At 39.1% G+C, this 13,324-nt stretch overlaps 1 protein-coding gene across 2 annotated transcripts in view; it reads right to left on the bottom strand.

The window, feature by feature from the left end:
* The window catches only part of STIM2 (stromal interaction molecule 2), a 183,721-nt gene that overhangs the window by 160,399 nt on the left and 9,998 nt on the right, over nucleotides 1-13,324 (bottom strand). The gene's annotated exons all lie outside the window — the stretch shown is intronic.

Raw genomic sequence — 13,324 nt, 5'->3', positions numbered from 1 at the left:
TTGTGAAACCAACTAAGGAGAATGGATGGAATCCTCATTAGAGACTTTTTGGTACAAATTACACAACAGTCCAAGGTCCAGAGGGCTAAGTATAATACACAGTCAAGTGGATTAACTATAGAATAACTGGCAATTTCTGAATCACAAAATTAACTGAAACACTTCCTGGCTTTTCAGTAAGCACCTTACTTCACTGATGTTGATGACTCAACCTGAAGACACTGCAGAGGAAGTACAAGACCAGGAATTTAGTTCGGAGAAGGCAATGGCACCCCACTCCAGTACTCTTGCCTGGAAAATCCCATGGACAGAGGAGCTTGGAAGGCTGCAGTCCATTGGGTCGCTGAGGGTTGGGCACGACTGAGCGACTTCACTTTCACTTTTCACCTTCCTGCACTGGAGAAGAAAATGGCAACCCACTCCAGTGTTCTTGCCTGGAGAATCCCAGGGACGGGGGAGCCTGGTGGGCTGCCGTCTATGGGGTCACACACAGTTGGACACGACTGAAATGACAGCAGCAGCAGCAGGAATTTAGTTAGACCATGAGGGTCTGGGCAGCAAAAAATTTATCAATAGGAAGTCAGGACATAGAAAGGGAAGACAAGTGAGTACCAGGATAAGAGAACAGAATCCAAAACCTGGAAGGAAAGAATTAGCATAGATATATATACCAAAAACCACTATTAGTCAGAGTCTGAGAGATAAGCATAGACTGGGAGAAGTAGTTATCTACCAGCAGGATAATTGAGAAATCCTCCCATCCCCAGGGCCCAGGCAGATTCACTGCTCCTAAGAGAGAGCAGTAGTACAAGCCCACTACCTTAGGAGAAAGACAAGAGACCCACTTGGCCTAGGATCCCATGCTGCAACTAAGCAGTAAGCTACCACTGGGCAAAAGACAGGAAGCTCTCTCTAGCCTAAGTACTCCCTCAGACACAAGGCAGAGTTCAGCTTCCACTAGGAGAAAGGGGAGAAGACTTCACTGCCAAGGCCCAGGCTCACAAGCCCTACCTAAAGCTGAAGGGCCCTCAGGAGAATCAAGAACTCCTCCATTCCTACCGCAAACCCAGCACACATAGAGGGCCCCCTCTACAGCACAGTCGTGCTGCAGACAGTTGCCAGTGAAGCAGGAACATTATTCAGGCCACACAGAACACCAAATGACAGCAATACTCCACTGGGGAAATTTCAGGTCTGAGGTGCACTGAAGGTGACATTAGTAACAGGAAAGCCACACCCAGCTCAACTAGCAGCACAAACTACCATATAGTCTATTACTTAAAATGAGTTTTCAAGCACCTCACAAACTACAGAAGGAAATTCTGAAACCTTCCTCATAATGAAAAGATGATAAATGGAAATTCAAGGTGTTCAAGACAGTCGCTCAGTCGTGTCCGACTCTTTGCAACCCCCATGGACTGTAGCCTACCAGGCTCCTCTGTCCATGCGATTTTTCAGGCAAGAGTACTAGAGTGGGTTGCCATTTCCTTCTCCAGGGGATCTTCCTGACCCAAGGATCAAACCTGGGTCTCCCGCATTGTAGGCAGAGGCTTTACCATCTGAGCCATCAAGGAAGACACTTTCCTGAATTACTAAGTCAGAACATGCAATGACTCTTTACTATGGTATTTGTTTTCAGCAAACATAAATACTAATAGACTTTGGCCTGTCTATTGATCCTCACTTCAAAGCCCACTTTTCCTATAAGATCTTAGTTCTTCAATTTCAAATTGTGCTAGGGATAAGACTTTTCAGGACCATCTTCAGAATCATTAGAAAAGAATTATCTATAAACACACCACGTCTTGCTTTGGAATTTGTATTTAACCAAAAACAGCTGCTATTTATCTGGAAATCTTGAAACACTGACTCTAGACAAAAAAAGGCTCATTTTTTATTTCCTGAGCAGAGTCTATTCCCATGTCGTTCCATTATAAATCAGAGGCCCTGGAATATGGCAATTTTTCTTCCCTTTACTAATCTAGAATATGAAGAAAAAACTAACAGTTCAATATTCAAGGCTTATATGAATAGATAATAACCACTAGCCACCTCAGTTCAGTTCAGTTCAGTCACTCAGTCATGTCTGACTCTTTGCGACCCCATGAATCGCAGCACACCAGGCCTCCCTGTCCATCACCAACTCCTGGAGTTCACTCAGACTCACGGCCATCAAGTCCGTGATGCCATCCAGCCATCTCATCCTCTGTCGTCCCCTTCTCCTCCTGCCCCCAATCCCTCCCAGCATCAGAGTCTTTTCCGATGAGTCAACTCTTTGCATGAGGTGGCCAAAGTTCTAGAGCTTCAGCTTCAGCATCATTCCTTCCAAAGAAATCCCAGGGTTGATCTCCTTCAGAATGGACTGGTTGGATCTCCTTGCAGTCCAAGGGACTCTCAAGAGTCTTCTCCAACACCACAGTTCAAAAACATCAATAAACAAATTTTTAGACTTCAAAATGTAAAACTAAATTTTAATACACTCTAAAAGCTAGTTGATAATTTTATAAACAAGTTTAAAAAACTTCAGAGATTTTCATACGTGTTTCGACTAAATTCAAAGGGCCAACATATCTACATGTTTCTAGGGGTTAAAAGTTTTAAAAAGTATAATTTTTAAAATACACATTAAGAATTTTTGTTTTGGTTATTTTTAAGAGTTTACAAATGGTAACAAACATACAAATACAAAAAAAAGCTTAATGCAAGCTTTTATATAAAAAAAAAAAAAAGATCTATAAGTAAACTCCAAGAGCTGCAAATAAAAACACAAAAATTGACAAAGATAGGCTCAGAAAAGTGGATGCCCTGAGGCTCACACACAGTTGGCACTACCCAGAAAAGGCTCCCAAGGGAGCATCAAGAGTGACGTTAAGTACACACCTTTAAACAAGGCAGAAGCATGAGCTGAGGGCAGGAGCAGGCACCAGGAGAACAACTGGGGGCATGTCAGGCAGAGGAGGCAGCAACAAGCAAGGGGTGGATTGTACTGTATCAGGAGAAAGCAGAGGGATGGAGGGTAGGGAGAGCAGAGGACAATGAGAAAAAATAGGTCCCATAAAGAAATATGATATGGCATATGGCAAAAAAAACAACACAGAACCAGGAATTAATAGATTTTGAATTCCAGTTCTAGATCTGTTATATTATATTAGAGTTGACTTCAGAAAACATGTATTTATACATGCTTTGCATAAAACTCAGAGACTTATTATGACTTCTATAACTGATATTATAAACGAGTACAAATAAAATCAATGTGCCACCTAGCTTCAACTACAAAGGAGTGTGGAAACCAGTGAACAGTGGCATCAGCGGCAATCATAAAATGAGGAAAGTGTCAATTTGTTCAAAGATCAGGTACTGTACAAAGCAAAACTACAACTTCACGACAAGTGAAATCATGAGACCAGAGACTTCATTTGTTTACTTTCTATCCTCCTCTGACATGTAAAATGTGTCTAGTAGTTTGAAGTAGGCATTCGAACATCTGCTGAATACACTCCCCAATTAAGTAACACACTGTAAGTCCCTGCCGAATACTGACTGACTTTACTACTCTTAATTTCATATTAATCAGCACTTTTTAAAAGTTTTTAAAGTCTGTAAGATTATAAACTGAATAAATTCCATTCTTTTTAATAACCACATCATTTTAATTCCCCTAAACCCAGACATCTTCGAATGTGAAGTCAAGTGGGCCTTAGAAAGCATCACTATGAATAAAGCTAGTGGAGGTGATGGAATTCCAGTTGAGCTGTTTCAAATCTTAAAAGATGCTGCTGTGAAAGTACTGCACTCAACATGCCAGCAAATTTGGAAAACTCAGCAGTGGCCACAGGACTGGAAAAAGTCAGTTTTCATTCCAATCCCAAAGAAAGACAATGCCAAAGAATGCTCAAACTACCGCACAATTGCACTCATCTCACGTGCTAGTAAAGTAATGCTCAAAATTCTCCAAGCCAGGCTTCAGCAATACGTGAACCGTGAACTCCCTGATGTTCATGCTGGTTTTAGAAAAGGCAGAGGAACCAGAGATCAAACTGCCAACATCCACTGGATCATGGAAAAAGCAAGAGAGTTCCAGAAAAACATCTATTTCTGCTTTATTGACTATGCCAAAGCCTTTGACAGTGTGGATCACAATAAACTGTGGAAAATTCTGAAAGAGATGGGAATACCAGACCACCTGACCTGCCTCTTGAGACATCTGTATGCAGGTCAGGAAGCAACAGTTAGAACTGGACATGGAACAACAGACTGGTTCCAAGTAGGAAAAGGAATACGTCAAGGTTGTATATTGTCACCCTGCTTATTTAAATTCTATGCAGAGTACATCATGAGAAACACTGGACTGGAAGAAACACAAGCTGGAATCAAGATTGCTGGGAGAAATATCAATCACCTCAGATATGCAGATGACACCACCCTTATGGCAGAAAGTGAAGAGGAGCTAAAAAGCCTCCTGATGAACGTGAAAGAGGAGAGCAAAAAAGTTGGCTTAAAGCTCAACATTCAGAAAACGAAGATCATGGCATCCGGTCCCATCACTTCATGGGAAATAGATGGGGAAACAGTGGAAACAGTGTCAGACTTTATGTTTTGGGGCTCCAAAATCACTGCAGATGGTGACTGCAGCCATGAAATTAAAAGACACTTACTCCTTGGAAGGAAAGTTATGACCAACCTAGATAGCATATTCAAAAGTAGAGACATTACTTTGCCGACTAAGGTCCATCTAGTCAAGGCTATGGTTTTTCCTGTGGTCATGTATGGATGTGAGAGTTGGACTGTGAAGAAGGCTGAGCGCCGAAGAATTGATGCTTTTGAACTGTGGTGTTGGAGAAGACTCTTGAGAGTCCCTTGGACTTCAGGGAGATCCAACCAATCCATTCTGAAGGAGATCAGCCCTGGGATTTCTTTGGAAGGAATGATGCTGAAGCTGAAGCTCCAGAACTTTGGCCACCTCATGCAAAGAGTTGACTCATCGGAAAAGACTCTGATGCTGGGAGGGATTGGGGGCAGGAGGAGAAGGGGACGACAGAGGATGAGATGGCTGGATGGCATCACAGACTCGATGGCCGTGAGTCTAAGTGAACTCCGGGAGTTGGTGATGGACAGGGAGGCCTGGCGCGCTGTGATTCATGGGGTCGCAAAGAGTCAGACAAGACTGAGCGACTGAACTGAACTGAAACACCTTCAAAAAGATGTGAAATTATCAATTAAAGAGTTCAAGCATTAAGACAACTGAGTAACATTAATTATAACTGCTCAGTTTTTAAAAGTGAAAAGCAAAGTTAATCCTGTTAACGTTTTTCCACTAGAAGTTACAGGCACAAATAAAGATGTGCTATAATTCTGCCCAAAAATACCTGATACACACAAAACTTTTCAATATCAACAAATACATGTTAGATCAGGTGTCCATGATGAAATCGTACAGTATTCCAAACTATGCATATATTTTAAAGGGCTAGACCACAATGTAGCCAAGTGATATTTATAAACCATAAATCACTATACAGATGTAAAGAATCAACTATAACAGATTACAAAGACAAAGCTTCAAGTCAAAAAGCGTTTACAAGACTATGATACAACTTTTAAGAGAAAGATACCAGAACAGATGCCTCTCAACTGAGTAGAAAGGAAAGAAAAACCACTGTATCACAATGTAGGCAGACAGATATTGCCTGCAAGAATTACAATACGAAGGGTATAAAGAACGTCAAGAAAGTCTCAAGGTAGAAGTCATGTCTTCAAATTGACGATGACTCTGAGAATACTTTATGACTAAATAAATGCAGAAGAGCAGGAACCATGTCAATTTTTGCCTACCACTGTATCTCCAACTCTTAAAACAGTGCGCAGAACACAGAATATTGTAACATTTACTGACTGAATACACAAACATTTAAAATGGACCTTGAGAGACTGAGAGGACACTCTAGCATGAGGGAAACATGTAAGGAAAAGAATACAGGAGGAAATAAAGATGTGTTTCAAAGAACAAGAATCAGCCTAATTTTGGTGGAGTATATTTATAATGGGGAGAAGATCAGGAGGAGTTTGTGTCCACTATGAATTTCAAAACAAGCTTAAATTTAATTTGGTATAACCAAAAAATAATAATAAGTTTTATGAATGAAACTAGAATATAAGAGAATACAAGACTGCCTCCTCTAACACAAACGATTTAGTTCAGAACCACTGTGGTAGCAATAAGAATGAAGGGAGTGGGGGAAAGGTGAAATGTAATTCTAAGAATTTGAGTTTGGCTGATCAAAAAACAGGAGGATAGTTAAAGGAAATACAAAGTCCAAAACAAGATGGTGAGGGTGGGAGGAAGAATCACATAAAGAAAATGACGTTTGTTGAGAACTTATTCCTTGTTAAACATTTCAAATACACTATTTATTTAGCCTTCAAAACATCTCTGGGATGGTTATACTCCCATTTTACACATGGAGCAAAGAGGTCAGGAGGCTTCCCCAAAACTCACAAAGCTAATTACTTACGTGCCACTCCCTCTCTTCCTCCTTCCTAAGACAACCTCCACTTTGTTCAAATATGGGCCAGCAATGTGCTCAGGAAGGTGGGCCACTCCCCTAGGCCTGGGACAATGAATCCTGATTGTTCTAAACAAGGGAAATCCTATTTCCATTGTCCAATAACCCAGGCCTGACCTATGAGGCATGAGAAGAAATACGTTGAGGGCTCTGGGAAGCTTTTCTACCCGCATTAGCATTTCGGATGTCATTAGGAACTTAAAGCTACCAATCTAACAGTTATCCCTGCTTTCCAATCCATCAGCAAGTCAAATCAATTCTAGTTCCAAAATATCCCATTAACCCTTTTCTCCTATCATCCTAGTCCAGGCCTTTATTAACTCTCAACTGGACTCTAATAATTACTCTCCTAGTCAATCTCCCTGTGGACACTCTTGCTCCCAACAACTCATTCCCCAAACAGCAGCCAAAGAAATCTTTAAAACATAAATCATGGACCAACATGCTCTGCTGCTGGGATTGTAAAATGGTACAACCACCAAAGAAAAGAGTACAAAAGAAAAGAAACCACCACAGAAAAGACAAAAAGTTTAGTTTCCTCAAGACACTAACATATACACACATCCAAAAAAACTGAAACCAAAATCTCAAAGAGGTATTTGCATACCCACATTCAGAGCAGCACTATTCACAATAGCCAAGAGGTAAAACCAACAGATGAAAGGACATTTTAAAAAATGCAGTAGAGGGCTTCTCTGGTTAAGAATTCACCTTGCAATGCAAGGAACACCAGTTCGATCCCTAACCCAGGAAGATCCTACATGCCACAGAGCAACTAAGCCCACAAGCCGCCAAGTACTGATCCCACACACCGTAGCTACTGAAGCCCAGGCACGTACAGCCCATGCTCCCCAACAAGAGAAGCACACACACCACAGTGAAGAGTAGCCCCCGCTGGCCACACCTGGAGAAAGCCCATGTGCAGCAACGAGCACCCACCCACAGCCAAAAAATAAAATAAATCTATTTTTAGAAGTGCAGTATAAACATACACTGGAATATTATTCAGCCTTCAGATGAAAGAAAATTCTGTATTATACACAAAAAGGATGAACCGTGAGGACCCTATGCTAAGAGATATAAGCTAGTCACAGTAAGACAAATACTACATAATTCCACTTACAGGACCTATCAAAAGTAGTCAAATTCACAGAAATAAGGTAGAATGGTAGTAAATATACTTAACACTTCTGAACTGTACACTTAAAAATGGTTAAGATGACAAATTTTATGTTAAGGATTCTTTTCACAGTATAAATACACACAGATCAGGCCAAACAAAAATAAATCCTATCACTTAACTCTTCTTAAAATCCTTCAGCTGCTTCCTATCACCCACTGATAAACTTCAAACAAGGTCTATGAGGCTCTGTACCATCTGGTCCTTCTTGCTTATACACCCAGATCACACGCTACTCTCCTCCTCCCTTCAAGATGCTCAGTCAAAATAATACTCTCTCGCTTCTTCAGACAATTCAGATTCTTTCTGCCTCAAGGTCTCTATCCATTCTATTGCCCCTGTGCAGAATGCTCGTCCCTAATCCTTCACTGTCTTGGCTCTCCATTATCCTTCAGATGTCACCTTAAATGTGACCTTCTCAGAAGCCTTCCCTAACCAGCTTACCTAAATGAATAGGTGTCCCCACACCATCCACATTATTTTCTGTCTTCTGTCTCTTTCACTCCTTGATGGCATTTCTCATTAACTATTTTTTTTCCCTATCTTCCCAAACAAAATGCAGGCTCCATCAGGACAAGGACTTCATCAGTCTTGTCCATCATTATATCCCTAATATTTATCATATGCCTGTTTATATACTTAACATTTAAAAACTTATTAATTCCACATTAAGGAAAAATCATTCTATGAGCCTGTTATTAAATATACATACAGATCTTTAAAAGGGTGTAATTGATGCTATAATTATTATTTCTAGTTACTAAGGTAGATATGTTAACTATAATTGTCAACATACTCTAAACTTCCTGTAATAAATCTTTACACTCGGAAATTTAAGATTTTTAAGACTAATATTTCAGCTGTTACATGCATCTTTTAATTATATAAAATAAAGGTAAAAAACTACTCAAGCTAACCATACAACCAACTTCTTAAAAATACCATAGTACTCCTCAATCTCTGTCTACACTTAGTTTTCTATTTCTACAAAGTTTTAACTAATCTCAAGCCATGAAGGACAGGAAGCCTGGCATGCTGCAGTTCACGGGGTCACAGAGTTGGACATGACTTAGCGACAGAAGAACAACAGGCCATTAATGGTTGTTGAGATTACAAAAGTGACTCAAACTATGTCTTCTTACTTTTCTACATGTATGCAAAACATCTTAACAACATGTGACATATCACTGCACATTTCTACAACTTTCCTACATCTCTATCTACAGATTTTAAAAATATCAACAATAACTGAACACTTACACTTGCCATACTCAAAGCACTCTTCTACACAGATGAACTCATTTGTACTTTAAAACCCATTTTAGAGATAAGGAAATTTAGGTACTAATAGGTTAAACCATCTACCCTAAGTTACAATACCACTGTCAGTCTGGGACTCAAGCCCAGGAAATCATGCTGTAGTCTAGAGACTATGCTCTTAATTACTCTTCACAAAAACTGGAACTGACTTATGGCCCAAATAAAAATTCAAGATATAAAGTGCTATGTTTCTTAAAAATTACACTTCATCCTTAAATAGCCATGAAAACAAAGCACAAACAGGAATTATCCACTTATTGAGAATACCAATTTTTTTAAGTTGTCTCAAGCCCCAGAAATGTACATTTTAAATGAGCATTTTTAAGAGCTCAGAATAGTTAATAGCAAAACTTTAAGGAAGGAAAAATTGGTTATTTACCAAAGATAACACCAAAGCCTTTGACTGTGTGGATCACAATAAACTGGAAAACTTTTCAAGAGATGGGAATACCAGACCTCCTGACCTGCCTCCTGAGAAATCTGTATGCAGGTCAAAGAAGCAACAGTTAGAACTGAACATGGAATAACAGCCTGATTCCAAATCGGAAAAGGAGTACGTCAAGGCTGTATACTGTCATTTTGCTTATTTAACTTATATGCAGAGTACATCATGCAAAATGCCGGGCTGGATGAAGCACAAGCTGGAATCAAGATTGGCGGGAGAAATGTCAATAACCTCAGATATGCAGGTGACACGACCCTTATGGCAGAAAGAGCCTCTTGATGAAAGTAAAAGAGGAGAATGAAAAAGTTGGCTTAAAGCTCAACATTCAGAAAACTAAGATCATGGCATCCGGTCCCATCACTTCATGGCAAATAGATGGGGAAACAATGAAAACAGTGAGAGACTTTATTTTGGGGGGCTCCAAAATCACTGCAGATGGTGACTGCAGCCATGAAATTAAAAGATGCTTACTCCTTGGAAGAAAAGCTATCATCAACCTACAAAGCATATTAAAAAGCAGAGACATTACTTTACCAACAAAGGTCCATCTAGTCAAAGCTATGGTTTTTCCAGTAGTCATGTATGGATGAGAGTTGGACTATATAGAAAGCTGAGCACCAAAGAATGGATGCTTTTTAACTGTGGTGTTGGAGAAGACTCTTGAGAGTCCCTTGGACTATAAGGAGATCCAACCAGTCTATCATTAAGGAAATCAGTCCCAAATATTCATGGGAAGGACTGATGCTGACTGAAACTCCAATACTTTGGCCACCTGATGGGAAGAACCAACTCACTGGAAAAGATCCTGATGCTGAGAAAGACTGAATGCAGGAAGGGAGAAGGGGGGGGCAACAGAGGAAGAGATGGTTGGGTGGCATTACCAACGCAATGGACATGAATTTGAGTAGCTCCAGGAGTTGGTGATGGACAAGGAAGCCTGGCATGCTGCAGTTCATGGGGTTGCCAAGAGTTGGACATGACTGAGTAATTGAACCAAACTGAACCAAAGATAAATGAAGAAGGGAGTTATAAAATTCCTTGAACAATAAAGATCTAGAATTTAACATTAATCATAAAGTTTAATTCTACTACTTCTCCAGCCTCATTTTCTAATTCACTTCCAATCACACCCTGGGCTTTATCATAAAAATCCTTGGCACTGGAGGATTTTTAAGGTATAAACTATTTGAGAGCAATCCTAAATCTCTCCATTATGTGGAGTAATTATCATAGAGAAGACCATAATTTCACAAGGCTTCTGTAAAGTTTAAGCAAGATAAAATACACAAATGCCAGGTATAAATTTAAATCTCACATTCAAATACAAATGTTGATACACTACAAGCTGGCTCACAACTGACTCTGCCATCTTGAGTATCTGGTAATTCACAATCTCCATGTAGCATTCTCAAATGCCAATGTCCATGACCAGAGTCATTTCCCACTCTACTCAGCCTATGTCTCTCACACCACTGTGAATTTCCCTATCTGGTAAACTCTCATATATTTTCAGTAAGGATATACCTCTGCTGTGGAGAGGCAGGAACACCTTCATTAATAACCCACCTCACCAAATTAAAGTTAGGAATTCCATCTTTGTAATTCTATTAAACATAGTACATAGCCAAATGTTCAAATACCTCCATCACAATGGAGCATCACCTTTTCAGTGGGTATATCCCCTCCTGGAAAAACAGAAAGGATTGATAGTTTATTAATCCTTGGTGAGTGGCACATAAAACTCACTGAATCTTTTCATTTGCTTGCATTTTTTAGTTTCTCTGTTATAAAGGATAAAAGTAACACAGAGTAAACAAAAAAGAACGTTTATTTATATAACTTTTCCCAAAGAAAAGGGAGACTTATTCTTAATACTGCAAATGTATAACAAGCACCTGTAACAAATATTCTGATATTTTTAATAAATGCAGGCATGCTACTAAATAAGCTAGTATATATAGTCATTTCCTTTTAAAAAGCAAATTGACATCTGTTGCATTTCTACAGACTAACAAGACACTATCAGAAGGAGAAATTTAGGATGCAATCCCATTCACAATAACATCAAAAAAATAAAATACCTAGGATGAAATCTACCTGTGGAGGTAAAAGAATTGTACTCAAAAAACTGTGAGAGACTGATGAAAGAAAACTGAAGACAACACAAACAAATGGTAAGATACACTGTGTTCATGGATTAGATTAGATGAATTAATACTATTAAAATGACTGTACTACCCAAGGCAATCTACAAATTCACTGCAATCTCTATCAAGACACCAAGGGCATTTTTCACAGAATTAGAACAAGTAGTTTTAAAATGTGTATGGAAACATAAAGGATCCCAAATAGCCAAAACAATCTTGAGAGAGAACAGAGCTAGAGGAATCTGACTTCAGATTATATTACAGAGCTATAGTAACCAAAACAGTATGGTACTGGCATTAAAAACAGACACATAGATCAACAAAACAGAACTGGGAGTCCAGAAATAAATCCACACACCTATGGTCAATCTATAACAAAGGAGGCAAGAACATGCAAGAGAGAAAAGACAGTCTCTACAATAAGTGCTGCTAGGAAAACCAGACAGCTACCAGCAAAAAGACTTAAAGTGGAACATTCCCTAACACCATATACAAAATAAATTCAAAACAGATTAAAGATCAAAGTATATGACCAGAAACCATAAAACTCCTAGAAGAATTTGACATAAATTATAGCAATAATTTATGGCTCTGTCCTCTAAAGCAAAAGAAATGAAGCCAAAAATAATCAAGTGGTTCCAAATTAAACTTAAAAGCTTTTGCCCAGAAAAGGAACCATCAACAAAGACAACCTACTAAATGAGAGAAAATATTTGCAAACGCTATGACCAATAATGGGTGAACATCCAATATAAACAGCTCATAAAACTCAATATCAAGAAAGCAAACAACTCAATTAAAAAATGGGCAGAAGACCTGAATAAACATTCTTCCAGAAGATATGCAGATGGCCAATGGGCATATGACAAGATCCTCAACATCCTTAATCATAGAGAAATGCAAATTAAAGCTATAATGAGATATCACCTTATTATGAATGAGGTATCTATTAAGAATGGCTATCATCAGAAAGAATACAAATAACAAATGCTGGCAAGGATGTGGAGAAAAGGGAACCCTCTTACACTGCTGGTGGGAATGCACACTGGTGCGAGTACTATGGAAAACAGTATGGAGATTTTTCAGAAACTAAAACTAGAACTACCATATGATCTAGGAATTTCACACCTACATACACTAAAAAAAAACCAGACACTAATTCAGATGGATATATCCACCCCAATGTTCACAGCAGCATTATTTACAATTGTCAAGATATGAAGCAACTTAAGTGTCCACCAACAGATGAATGAATAAAGAAGATGTGGCGTGTATACACATACACACACACACACACACACACACACACACGTACATACTGGAATACTACTCAGCCACAGAAAAGAACAAAATTTTGCCACTTGGAGGGTATCATGCTAAGTGAAATAAGTCAGACAGGGAAAGACAAATACTGTATGGTATCACTTATTTGTGGAATTTTAAAAAACAAAACAAACTAGTGAATATTACCAAAAAAAGAAGCAGACTCACTAATGTTTACCAATGGGGAGACAGAAGCGGGGAGGGGCAAGAAAGGGGTGAGGAATTAAGAGGTACACACTACTACACATAAAATAAATAAGCTACAAGGATACAAAGGGAATACAGCCAATATTTTACAATAACTATAAATGGACTATAACCTTTAGAAATTGTGAATCACTGT

The sequence above is a fragment of the Ovis canadensis genome, chromosome 6 (genome assembly GCF_042477335.2).
Source record: "Ovis canadensis isolate MfBH-ARS-UI-01 breed Bighorn chromosome 6, ARS-UI_OviCan_v2, whole genome shotgun sequence".
Classification (NCBI taxonomy): domain Eukaryota; kingdom Metazoa; phylum Chordata; class Mammalia; order Artiodactyla; family Bovidae; genus Ovis; species Ovis canadensis.
This window is presented reverse-complemented; position numbering and strand designations above follow the sequence as displayed.